The 14,401-nt window shown below is 42.7% G+C and overlaps 1 pseudogene; it reads left to right on the top strand.

Annotated features, from left to right (window-relative positions):
• The first annotated feature begins 451 nt into the window (after positions 1–451).
• Positions 452–11,845, top strand: LOC131478693 (histone-lysine N-methyltransferase PRDM7-like; annotated as a pseudogene).
• The last annotated feature ends 2,556 nt before the right edge of the window (positions 11,846–14,401 follow it).

Here is a 14,401-nt window from a genome sequence, read left to right as displayed (position 1 = left end):
CCACCAAATTCTCCAGTTGTATTTCACCCTGTCTGTGCTTTCCAATATTTTCCTTTCACGGCCCACAGGTTGATAAGACATACTTTCCTAAAGAAGCCCTACCGACCTGCTTTCATAAATGTTGCTCTACGGAGTATCTTTCTAAATGTCCTCCCCTTTTCCACTTTCACTTGTGCAGAGGAAATTGAAAACCATCTGGAGAGAAACAGCCTCAAATGATGTGATCTATCCCCAAATACACTAGAAACACAGACACTGCTTTTCCCTTCAGTATTCAATCACCTCACATAGTTCCCATGTTTGCTGATACTTTAAAGAATGCCATGTACCTGAAAACACTTTGCAATCCCAAAAGACAACTGGACTGAACAGTGAGTTTAAAAAAACATGTTACTTTCTCATTAAAGGAAAGTCCAGCGGGCCTTTACATAATGAAATCAGTACGAAGGAATCATCAGGAACAGCAAATTTATAAAACACAACTGGCTCAAAGAAGGGCCAGAAAGCAGTGTTCCATCCTAAGAAATCAAACAGCTCAGGACAGCACTCTACACAAAAACTTGGTAAGAAAAATAATTTCAGGAGTTGTCTCTCTAGGCCCACTAGGAAGCCCAAGGAGGGTGAGGCCTCATGAGGATGGTCAAGCTGTGAGGGATGCAATTGCATGCTTGGTTCACACTCAACACAAAACAAATAGAGCCTCTAGAAACATGATTACATTTTAAGCTCTTTGGGGACGCTCTAAAAAAATGATTGGGATCAGGTTACGTAGCCTATATGCAAACACTTCACGGAGAGGAAGTCAGTTGTCCTAGGCATGAAGATACTAGTTAATATGCCTGTTTCCAATGGCAGAGTGCCTGGGTTCCAGAACTGACCCTATCTCTAACTCTCGCAAATTGTTGATATACAACTTAGTAACACTTGGTGAGGAGATAGTGATTGAGGTCTTACAACCCTCTGGGAAAACTGAATAAAGCTTTCTGATCTGAGACTGATTTGGGTGCTATCAAGGTTACTCAAGGAGTGAACCTCCCCACCTCTCTCTGCCTTCTGTATGCTCTGATTCTCTGAACTGCTGTGTCAATCTCTAGATGTGTCTTTCTTTGCCTTTTTTCTTTTTTTAATTCATTAATTACATTGTATTATGTGTTACAGTTTCATAGATACTGGTATTCTCCCCCACCCCTCCCCAAATACTCCCACCATGGTGGATTCCTCCACCTTGTTGCATAACCACAGTTCAAGTTCAGTTGAGATTCTCCCATTGCAAGCATATACCAAACATAGAGTCAACATCTTATTGTCCAGTCAAGTTCAACGGCTTCCTAGGTATACCCTTTCTGGTTTGAAGACAGAGCCAACAGAGCATCATCATGATCAAAAAAAGCTCCAACATACCATCAACAAAAATTTGCATTATTATGGAATTAATTGACATAGTAATGAGTAGCCAGTATGTTAAAAATAAATGCTAGTTCTTAACCACCTTCTGTGACCACCTCATTGACATTTCAATTTTAGTTTATACACAACAGATAACATACATAACATAACATGTTATACACAACATCATATCATCTTAAATTAAGGCAAACATGTGGTATTTAACCTTTTGGGATTCCAAAAATATGGAAGCAGCCAAAATGTCTATCAGCAGAGGATTGGATAAGAAAGCGAGAAAGCTATGGTTTATCTACTCCATGGAATATTACTCAGCTATGAAAAAAAAAATGCAGTTCTTTGTGGCCAAATAGGCCAAACTGGAACCCATGATGCGAAGGGAAATGAGCCAATCCCAAAAGGGTGAATACCATATATTTGGCTTTTAAATAAACAGATGTTCAAACTTCAGAGGAAATGTATTAAAACCAGAGATTGTAATGAAAAACAAATGTCCATGCACTTTTTCCTTGTCTTGAAAGCCCTTTATTTTATTTGAAATATTAAACCCAAACGAACTGATAACTTTACTGACTTCGTCTCTCCATCTCAGAACTCAGAAGAAAGGATGAGAATGAAAAATTTCAGATGTACAATTTGAAAGGAAGAAAGGGTCAGACATACAAAGAGTTCAATCAGACTGAGGATGATGACTACCTGTATGTAAGTGACCCTTTGGCACATCCACAAAGAAAAATCCCATAGTCTGAATTGAAATTCCACTTGTAATTTGGTCTTACATCATTCTGTCTTCTGGTAACTTGGGGTGCAAGACTGAGGCTGAGTGATGTGAGCACTTGGCTGCTTCTGATGCTCTCTATAGCCAGCAACGTTTGGTATACTTTCCTAATCCCTTCCACTCTCATCTCCAGATTGTGAGAAGTGTCAGACATACTTCCTGAAGAGCTGTGCTGCTTATGCACTTCCCATATTTCTAAAGGACAATCCAGTGGATAAGGGACATCCTAGTCATGCTCTCCTCAGTGTGCCCACTGGACTTCGAATTGGCCCATCGAGCATTCCGGAGGCTGGGGTTGGAGTATTTAATGAAGCATCTGATCTGCCTTTGGGGCTGCACTTTGGTCCTTTTGAGGGCAAGATCACAGAAGTGGAAGAGGAAGCTGACAGTGGTTACAGCTGGCAGGTAAGAAGCAAATCCTGTTGGGGAATCTCCGGACCCACGGAAGAAAACCCGATGCTGAGTGAATGTGTAGATGTTGGGGAATCTCCGAACCTGCAGAAGAAAACCCGGCGCTGAGTGACTGTGTAGAAACTCTTTATTCCATCTGGCAGCATGCAAACAGGAAAGCCGTCTGCTCCTTCTTTCTCTCTACTCTATCTGCCCTCCGCTCCAGGACCCAACCTGCTTATGTATAACACCTAGCCAATCAGCTAAAAGGTCACTCCCGCAGGCAGGACACACAGCCACGCCCCAAGGGGCAGACTCTTCCTGAACTTGCTTACCGCTGCCCTCCTCAGGGCATTGGTCTGCGGTGCTGTGCTAGACAGCCCCATTGATCATTAGGCGCTCTCAACAGCTCCCCCTTTTTGTTTAATTAACAAGGGACCGTGCCTGTCTTAGGTGTTCTGAGTTAGCACTTTCCTTACCCGTCATAGGCTGACCATGCTGCCGTAGATGCGACGCCTGTCTCAGGTTGGTAGAGCCCATATCAGATACTTACCCATCTTTGACTACCAGTCCAGCATGTTCAGCCATACCTTGGGGGACTCTCGTCTATGGAGCACAAGCACCGCTTACACTAGCACCTGCTGTTGGGCTTAATGGCGCCACGCTCGAATTAGGGGATGCGGCCACCTCCAAGCACATGAATGACAAGGAGCAGACCAACGCTGGTTAGACCAGCCCACTGGAGAGCAAATGAAAGACCTCTCAAGACTCAATTGGGCCACTGCTCTACTGAAGCTACTCTTACCCCTATGGCATTGATGGAAAGAATTTGTGTGTGGAGTTCTCTGGCTAAATTATCGAACCTCAAGGACCAGCTGCCATTATCAGCACAGCAGTGCCTAACCCATTCCAACATTGGGTCAAGCCACCCCCATATTCACTACAATCCAAATAAGAACCATTGAACCAATGGGAAACCAAAAGCATAAATGGTGGGGAAACACATGCAAAGGCAGGGGGTATAGAGACATCACTCTTACAGGTCACATTTACATTTTCTTCCCAATTGGGTGAGTTACTATAGATATAGGCACAGTCCTGTATCACTGTCCCACAAGCCGAAGCGAATGCTGATATATCTGAGTGGCCACCATTGCTGGTACACAGTACTCAGGCATTCCAAGGTTGAGCAAACACTGAGCAGGATCACCATATGAATAATTATACCCAAAAAGGTTGCGTTGGAAAAGATGGAAAGCAAATTTGTCACAGCAAAACCTGGGGCCACTCTTCTGGGTGACACAGTACTTTGACATCCCATCCATTCTGGGGGCCATCTCCAAACACCAGCACAGCATGGCAGTATCTGACGTACTCCGGTCACAGACCATTGCCACATTCATCTTGTCAGCAGAGTCAAGGAACGGTGGCAGTCATGGTATTAGCTACTCCATCAGTTCGGTTACCCTGAAACCTCCCTATGGTCTGATCCGCCCATCAGGATGCAAGGTCGAGTCTCATTTACAGCATAGGCCCAGGCTTGGAAGCACACAGTACCAGGCAAGATGATACTTATGTTCCTTATGGTATTGATTTATTGTCCCAAGGGAGAGCTGGCAGTCCGATGCTCTCATTGCTGGTAAAGAACGTAGGCAATATACGGCTGTTATTGGTCACCGGCAGGGGCATCAGCCATGCCCTCGCTATCATCCACAGGTGAAGGTCCTGGTCGTGTCCTTTCACTGCTGAGCTCGTTGTCAGTGCATTCATTAGCATCCACCACATCAGGGGCTTCATCTTGAGGAGGCTCCTTAACCACACATGTCAGACGTTTGGGTATCCACACTGGTCCTTCAGAATCCTGCGGAAAAACACAAACTGCACCTCGCGTCCGTCGTAAGACAGGATGCGGGCCTCGCCATGCTTTTGTTAGGATATCCTTCTACATAACCCCGTCTTTACAGGGGCCATCGCCTGAGGCATGCCGCTCAGCAGCAGAGCGGCCATGCAAATCCAAAATCAAAAAAGTAAAAATATATGTAACAAGAGCTAATTGATGTTTTGGGCTATTGGGGAAGAGGAAGGCTCCTACTCCCCCTTTTTGTTTAATTAACAAAGTCTTGAGTATGGCATGAGCACGCTCCACTATAGCCTGACCCGTGGAATTATAGGGAATGCCAGTGGAATGTTTGATAGCAAATTTAGAACAGAATTTATACTCCTGAAAATTAGGAACATTCATGTACTTGGATATCTAGCATTTCCCAATGCAATTTTAAGAGCACCTTAACTTTTTGGTTTAGGAGTACAAAACATGCTATACAATAATTTCCTCTTTCGCTAATTTGATAAATCACCGTTATTCTAATTATATCTAATAAGAAACATTCGTGACAACAGCGTTTACTATAACCACAAAAAAATAAATCTTTCTTTTGAAGAACAGTCATCTCATGATTTATTTACAGCAGTAATAGAATGCTCTTTTTTTAACGGAAGACTACATATGCTCTAATACATCCCAAAACAAATGTACTATAAATTTTATATGCCAATTACACAGTAAGAGGGCTTCAATATTTGCTTTGAATGTATTCATTGCAAGTACATTTTGAAGCCTCTTAATTTTAGGTTGATATCATGAGGTTATATAGTATCACCTGTGATATGATCTAAACTGGTTTAAAAGGCCTTTATAATTATCTTCAGGTACTATTTTATACTCTATTCACCATTTTCAGTTTTTCCCTTTGCCTTCCTAGATATATACATATATAGATATATGGGTATATATAAAAGCTGCAATAAATTTTGCATCCCATTTGTCTATACAACTCTTAAATGTTCATTTATTATGTGAACAATAAAAACTATTTCATGAGGTTCAAGTATAGATGAATAAATACCACTGTAGGAGTAAACAAGAACTGAAAGACAAGCACATGTGCACATGCAAAGAAAAGTCCCTAAAACCTATCCCAAAGTGTTATGATCTCATGTTGTCAATATTTTTTCTAGTAATTTATCCGTTTTCTGCTTATAAACATGAACTTAGACCCAAATAGTTCTTCTCATTGTTCAAGTTTGTATGTTACAAGATTTACCAATATACTATTCAAATTCTTTTTTACTTTTCTGAAGGAATACTGAAGAATTCATTAGCTTTTATCAAATGACTTTAAGTGTCAATAACATTTTCTATAAAAGGATGAATCAGTCAATTTAAAGAAATATATTTGATTTCTGCGTATTGGATTGTGATGATTTAAATCACTGTGTAACCTAGTAAACAAAATGGAAAATGAAAGCATATAATTCAACTCTTGCACTAGCTTGAAATCTAGTGAGACCCAGGAGCGTACAGGGGGATTTTGGGTTTGGTCCTCCTGTACAGGAAAGAGCTGCCCAAGGCCACTCAATTCTCTCCAACCTTGCCTCTCCTCCACATTGAGGTCGCATGGTCGGACCCCTAACATCCCAATCGCCAGTCCAGGGAGGAGCCATAGGCACCAAGGCGGGTCTCCTGGTGGGGGTCTAGGTACCCAGGATTTTTTGAATGACTCACTGACGCAGTTTCTAGTCTTTCTACCAGCTCATCCAATTCGCTCCCTGAGGCTTCCTCTTTTTCCTCTGAATCTGATCCTCCTGACTCACTAGTTGCTCCTTTTGAAGAAGCTTCCTCTTGCATTTCTCGCAACAGCTCTTCCCCTTCCTGCAAGATTTCCTTAAACTTGTCTGACTGTTCTGTAAGACAAGACTTAACCAAGGTCCAGAAACCAATGGTTCCCGGCGGTAACGAACTCTTCTGCTCAGCCTGCAGAAGGTCTCTCCCGAGGCGCTCCCATTGGGGCAGAGTCAGAAGACCTGCATCTAAGAACCAAGGGGAAGCCCTACCCGCTGTCTGCAAAAATGCAAGCATCATCTTAGCCTTCACAGGGGCACCATGTTTTTTCAACAGTTTCCAGAACAGCTCCTGCATACACATATTGGAAGACAGATTTCCCATAGTTTTGAACGGTATTATTCCCTGACCGAAGGCTGTCTTGTCGCTAACCCATGATCCTTTCTTGTCGCTAACTCGCAAACATCTCTCTCATCACTAACCCGTGACCCTCTCTTGTCGCTGCCCTGCGAACCTGACGCGTGCATCCCCGCAAAAGCGGCTTCCTGAGCCTATGCTCAGCTACTGACCTTTTTCCCGCATGTGCGGCATCCTGAGCTGTGCGCTCAGTTGCTTATCTTGTCCGTGTTGTGCGGCTTACCGGCTGAAGTGGATCCGAGTCACGGCACCAGATCCTGTTGGGGAATCTCCAGACCCGCAGAAGAAAACCTGACGCTGAGTGACTGTGTAGAAACTCTTTATTCCATCAGGCAGTATGCAAACAGGAAAGCCGTCTGCTCCTTCTTTCTCTCTACTCTATCTGCCCTCCGCTCCAGGACCCAACCTGCTTATATATAACACCTAGCCAATCAGCTAAAACATCACCCCTGCACTTGGGAAGCGACCAATCAGCTAAAAGGTCACTCCTGCAGGCAGGACACGCAGCCACACCCCAAGGGGAAGACTCTTCCTGAACTTGCTTACAGCTGCCCTCCTCAGGGCATTGGTCTGCGGTGCTGTGCTAGACAGCCCCATAGATCATTAGGCAGTCGCAACAAAATCCCTTTCCAGTCTGATGGATTTTCACCTGCCTAGCATGAGACTGGTTCATCTGTCCTTCTACACATTATGTCATGAGTTGAGCCAACATGATCAACCAGGCTGTAAAGATTAGCATAGAGCTCGGCATCATGGCCTCATGGCTAAAGTCCTCATTTTGAACCTGCAGCGATCAAAACTGGGCACATTTTCTAATCCCAGCAGTTCCACTTCCCATGCAGCTCCCTGCTTGTGGCCTAGGATAGTAGTTGAGGACGGCCCAAAGCCTTGGCACCCTGCACCTGCATAGGAGACCCCAAAGAGCTTCCTGATACCTGGCCTCAGATCAGCACAGTATCAGCTGCTGTGTTCACTTCAGGGAGTGAATCATAGGACAGTAGATCTTCCTTTCTCTCTCTCTCTCTCTCCTCCTCTCTGTACCTCTGACTTTGTAATAAAAATAAATAAATATTAAAGAAAATACATAAAGATTAGCATAGATGAGATTACTGGGCTGTAAAAAATAAAGCAGTGGCAATCTCCTCTATGGGCTTCTATTGTAGGGAAATAAATCAGAGTAAATGTGTACCAACACTATGTAAAGTCTCAGCATGTGTTGCACACATGTACTGTCACAGAACATGATGATAGAGTTGTTAACAATTCTGCTGAACTACCTCCATTTCAGAAACATATTAACCTATTTTTCTGAAACTCAGATAGCCAAGGGCAGGAACAGCTATGAGTACGTGGATGGAAAGGATATTTCTTTGGCCAAATGGATGACGTAAGAGCCATGGCATGTTACAACTACAGAGCACATTTCTCTCCAAGACAAGATCACTTTCCTTTCTCCTTTACTTTTCTCAGTGACTTTCACATTATATGTTCTCTTTCATGTTTATTCTAATGACTTGTGAATGTCATGACCAGTTTCTAAAAGCACATTCTATATAAATACTGAATCTAGATCAACTGGGGACATTAGACTCACTCTTTCTCTAATTAGCATTGATTAAGCCTTTCCTGTGTCAAAAATTTTCTAAATACATGGAGATTCCATGAAATTGGTGCTTGGCAGTAATGTTTCTTAGTCTTTTGACAATTATACACTGTCAGAACATCTTGAGACATAAGACCTTCAATCGATGAGACAGTGAAAAACAAATAAGGAAACAGCCTGGTTCTGGGAACAGGCATTGTCATGCACTGGGCTAAGGCAGTGACTGTGAAGCCTGCATCCCAAGTACTGGTTGCTCTACTGCCAAACCAGTGGCTTCCCGATGCATCCAGGGAAGTTTTAGAGGATGTCCTCAATCTTTGACCTCTGTGTCCACGTGGAAGACTTGGTTGAAGCTCCTGCCTGCCACTGTGTCCTTTCTGTGTCCCCACTCCACCCGTTCTCCTGGCATCTCTGTCTTTTGCCCCTTGTCCTCTTTGCTTCTCTGCCTCTCAAATAAAAATAAAATGCTAATCTTTATCAACTAAACAAAACAAAACCAAACCTGGGATGTGGATGAGAGAAGGAAGCTGCATCTGGACTAGGGATTCTGTGAGCAGTTCTGTGAGAGGATAAGAAACAATGAAGACTCCTCTACATTTCTGGATCTGGATCTTGGACTCCCAAGATCCTGGAGAAAGATCCAAGAGAAAGGACTCCAAAGGATTGCCTTTGGGAAAGCTGAGTTGTGGAGCATGTGTGGAAAGCTAGATGTAAGGAGTGTGTCCACTCATTCAATTCTGTAGCAGAAAACGGAATGAAATTTGCAGTTTAGGGAAACTCTGTGTGCTTCATGGCAGTCAACGTGGGAGTAAGGTGGGCTTGGGTTTTGAGGATGACTAGTGAGGAAGGAAGGAAGAAAGCATGCGTATCACAATGAACACTGTATCTACAACTTGTACCTGGGAGTTCACTGATCTCATGAGAGAGGTATATGTTTGCAGGGAGAGCTCTTGCAGAATTGGGTTTGAAGCAGGGTGGAGGCTATTACAGAACACATGAGATTTAAACCTGACAGAGCATGCAAACTCAGTATTTATCTCCACCCTAAGTATGTGAACTGTGCCCGGAATGATGAGGAGCAGAATTTGGTGGCCTTCCAGTACCACAGGCAGATATTTTACCACACCGGCCAGGTCATTAAACCAGGTTGTGAGCTGCTAATATGGTATGGGGATGAGTATGGCCAGAAGCTGGGTATCAAGGGAAGCAATGAGAAGAAAAAGAAGGGAAGAAAAAGGAAGAGCTCACAATAGTGAGAGGTAAGTAGCACTGTTGTTTTGAAATAAGCAAAGGAGATCCCTTGGGAATATTTGTGATTCAACTCTAAGGAGTCAAATGTAATGTAAGGGCTGCCAAAGTTCAATTCAAACGTGATTTCCATTTAGCAAAAACAAAGACTTACTGATCAAAGGAAAGGAAGAGTTATACAGAGACTCAAGCACAGAGATAGAGAGAGATAGAAATGAGAGAACACCACCTACAGTTTTATTCCCCAAAAGCTGCACTAGGTCATAGCATGGCATCTTACGGCTAAAGTCTTCACCTTGGACATGCTGGGATCCCATATGGACACCAGTTCATGGCCTGACTGCTCCACTTCCAGAATCCTGCTTGTGGTCTGGGGAAAGCACTTGAGGATGGATTCAAGCCTTGGGATCCTACCCATACATAAGGGAACCTGGAAGAAGTTGCTGGCTCAAGACTTTGAATGGACACATCTCTGGTTATTGTGGCCACTGGGGAGTGAATCAAAAGACAGAAGATTTCCTCTATGTCTCTCCTCCAATCTATGTATCTGTACAGCACATATATAGTTTTATATCTATCTATCTATCTATCTATACATATAGATAGATAGTTATAGATATGTATGTGTATATATATATATATACATATATATATATGTATATATATACATATATGTATGTATAGATATGTATGTGTATATATATAGATATGTGTATGTATATAGATATGTATGTGTATATATATATATATACATATATATATATGTATATATATACATATATATATATATATATGTATGAATACACTTTTTTTAAGGCTGCACCTGCCGAGACTATCTCTGGCTGAAGACAGGAGTCTGGAATGCATCTAGGTCTCCCATGTATTTCAGCACTTGAATCATCTTGTGCTCTTTCCCTGGGTACATTAACACACAGGAGATTCTACATGGAGCTGCCAGAGCTCCATCTAGTGCTTCTATGGCATACTAGTGTCATAGTGACTTAAACCAGTGTAACCTAATACTGACCCATTTTTTATTTCTTTGACTCCTGGGAACAATTGATACCATTTTCATATAGTTCTTTTATTTGTTAAATACTTAGTGCCCAAAAGTATCCCACAACACCCCTTTTCGAGAGTGCCCAAGACAAAAAACAAGTTCTTGGTCACTTTGCAGCTCTTCGACTATGGAAGCTCCTTCTGGATCATGAACAGTTTATTTTACATTTTCTCCATGCTCCCTCACCCACCCACCCCCAAAAAGGCGTATGTTTCTATTTAGTCATTGTTTCAATGGGATGTTGTCATGTGAATTCTGTGCTTAAGACTGTCCATGGAAATGAGATTTTTTGTATAATACAATTGAGTGAAATATGAGTATGAGCACAGCCAAGTGTTTCAGATTAGATCTGGTTTTCATGTCTGTTTGCTTCTTTAGAAAGACTTTTCCATTTACTTGAAAAGCTACAAAGAGAGAAGAGAGAAATCCATTATCTGCTGGCTCACTTCCCAAATAGCCCCAACAACCAGGGCTGGGCCAGACTTAGGTCAGGGCCAAAGAATTTCTTTCAGGTTTCCCACATAGTGACATCCACAAACTAAGGCCATAATCTGCTGTTTTCCCAGATGTGCTCTCAGGGGGATTGCTCAGAAGCAGCATAGCTACGAGTCCAGCAATCATATATACAGGCTGGCAGCACTGCAGTCTGAAGCTTAACGCACCTCACCACCATGCTGTTTTCCCCCATCTAGATTTTCCTGATGAAAAAATCTCTTGTGGAGATTTGGGTCATCACACTGAGGTTGATAGAGTCTTATGTGTAAACCTATCAGAGGGCAGTGGGTATCTGAAATTGGGGTCAGAGAGCTAGTCAGTCAATGGAGGGAAGTATCTTTGAAGTGGGAAGTTCCAATGCATGGAAAATAGGCAAACACTGAGATTGGTCAATACAGAGAGGCATGACAGCTGAGGATAGTCTTTCACATGGTTTGTGTGACAGGAAGGAAAAGCAATCCTTGGCGTAGGCATGAGGCAGTGGTAGTTACGTTGCCTCAAACTCAGGAATGAGCATTACTGTCCTTTGCCTTGCCAGAGCAGTAACACAAAACATCAAGTTGCACTTATTTGGGGTTGATAAACACAGATCTACTCATAGGTGCTCATCTTAAACAAAATGTGTCTTCCAAATGTGTGGATCTCCTGTTGTGTGGCTTCTTCCTTCATAGAACTCTTCCTGTTCATAAAGAATGTCAAGAAGGAAATTCTGCCCTGAGTGATCAGAGCTCTTTTCCACAAAAGAAGATAGCCTCAAGTAACTTTTCAGACAAAGTGCCAGTGATCCCAGTGAGGGGTGTGGGAACAGAGAAGTACAGGGAAACATGAATGAAGAGGACATGCTCAATGGATGTGGTAGAGGTCCTGAGGTCTAAGCTATGAAGGAAGTCTAAGAGTGAAACTACAGAATGGTAGTTTGGTTGCATTGGACTGGTTCCTATGTGAAAAGGTCTGCTGATACAGACAGGATTTCTAAAGCTGTCGTAGAAACTAAAAGAAAAAAAAAGAAGATGATTGATGTACCACACAGGATCACTTGGTGGATGCCAGCTGTTGCTAGTGCATGAGGAACAAATAGTAGGACAGGCTTAATCCAAGTGAAAGCAGGTAGCCAGGCTGCTTGCCTGTATCTGTCCTAACCCCAAACCATCTTATTTTAGAAGACACAATGTTGTCAGAGATCCATCCAGGTCACCTATGCTCTCTTGTCTTCTCCAGTCACAAGTCCCTCATTTGACATGCCATCCTTAGTTACTGCACTTGGGACTTCTCAGAAACATCTACAAGACAGCTGCTGTAACCAGTGAACGACTCTCAAGAGGATGGGCATCATCAGATCCACATAGATGCCATGACACAGTTAAAAATGAGAGGTCCATAAAAGTTCCAATCCCATTTCGAAAACAAAAAAGCAGAGGGAGAAATAAGGGCCATTCTTTTTTCCTTCCAGCCTCCACCCAAAAGTCAGTGGAGTCCTTGAGTGAGAGTGAGAAAAAGAGGATGAACCCACAACAGGCTAGGCAGTGAATTTAGAAGAAGTATTCAAATCATCTGTGAGAGGTAGCATTCCCAAACAGAGTAGGGGCTGAGTATGGCAAGTGTTTGTAAGGCATCAGTGATATGTCACAGATTATTATCTGTCACCAGAGTTTACAAACTTGAAGAAACCCAATGAGTGCAAATAATGTAGGCAAGGCTTCACACAAAAATTACACCTCACCATGTACCTAAAGAGTAAAAGGGGAGATGCTCTCAATTTGAAGGGAACGTGGGAGGGTTTTCACACAGAAGTTACATTTCATCACACACCAGAGGACACAGAGGGTAGAAGCCATATGCTTGCAGGGAGTGTGGTTGAGAGTATACTCATCAGCTTACTAGAGAACTCCTGTGAGAAGAAGCAGCATGCTTGTGGAGAAGGAGAATAAAAGAAAGATAAAATCATCTAACAGCCAACACAAGCCAGCAGCCTTTAGTTCAGAGGAGTCTTGAGATATTTGAGTCATGAATTTCTCCAACAGTGTACAGACTGAAGTAATGTTTAAGCATGTTTCCACTTTCATGATGAGAAATGGGTTAGAGAAACAGAGGAGTGTTGCTGAGATTTTTGGGGGGTGTTGACTTGTCACCCTTAGACACATCTTTTACCAAACTGTTTTGTTCATGCTAATGAATGTTGTCTGCATACACACCTGAAGACCAAGTTACATGCCACCTCTGCTACTACTGTTTAGGACAGAGGTTCTAGATCAGGTTTCCTTAAGACTTCATGGAGCTGTAAACCTGTATTTCTTTTGGGTATATGAAAGGCAGATCTGTTCACGGACTGTGGGAGAGAAAACTGTTGTTAAATACACTTTGGGTTAAGGAGAGGAATCTTATCTCCAGAGAAGCATGATGGCTTTTCTTTGACTTTGGCTCTGATATTGTTGCAAGAAATGGCATCATCTGGTTCCTCTGCCTGCTGTTTCCAGGCTCTATACCCTCAGTGTTGAAGACCAACAGATATAAGATGCACTTACATGTAGGTTTTTGCATGACTATGTGGGAGTCATGGAAATGTGTACCTGTGTGCATGTCAGGGAATTGTATTGACATATGTATGCATGTGCCTGTGATCATGAGTAGCACATATTCATGTGTGTGTCTCTCCTATGTGCTAATTATAGGAGAAGCCAGTGCTCCTGAGACTGCAAGGACCCGGATAAAATTTTCTGGATGTGTCTGAGTAGAGAACTCCTATTGTGTCTGATGGGGCTGGGGAGAAACAGTGAGAAAAGGTCCAACGTTTCAGGGCCTGACCAGTCGTGGGCAGACACACTACAATTATGAATCCATCTACACAGATGCTACACCCAGTACAGAGACACCTGTGGCTCCCAGGAGGGGCTGCACAGAACTACAGTGAGGTGTGCCAGTTTCAGGTCTAGGTGGAGTATATCTCAGGTTGTACAAGGGCTTGGGAAGCAGTACTCTTTTGGCTACCCAGAGATGCTTTGGACAGTATTTCATGGCAGATTTTCAATGGTTAGGGTGAGAAAGTACTTTTGACTTTTGCTGAGACTTGATTTGGGGCATGATACGTGGTCTAATTCTGAAAAGGTTCCAAATGCTGATGAGAAGAATGTGAAGTTTGTAGATATTAGGTCAAATATTATGCAAACTGTCTCTGAGGCCCATCTGCTGGATAGCATGATTTGACTTAAATTTATGTTTATTGGCTTTCTGTCTGGATGATTCATTCTGTGTCATACTGAAGGAACTCTGATATGGAGCGTGATGTCTGAGCAATTTATTTTTTCCAACATTTATTTGAAGTGAATCAGAGGTAGAGCCGTCAGGACTCCATCCCACGCCCATGCAGAATGTGGGCATCACAGTAAT

Source organism: Ochotona princeps, chromosome Y (assembly GCF_030435755.1).
Source record: "Ochotona princeps isolate mOchPri1 chromosome Y, mOchPri1.hap1, whole genome shotgun sequence".
NCBI lineage: Eukaryota > Metazoa > Chordata > Mammalia > Lagomorpha > Ochotonidae > Ochotona > Ochotona princeps.
The sequence above is the reverse complement of the archived record's forward strand: the minus strand, read 5'-3'. Positions and strand labels throughout refer to the sequence as shown.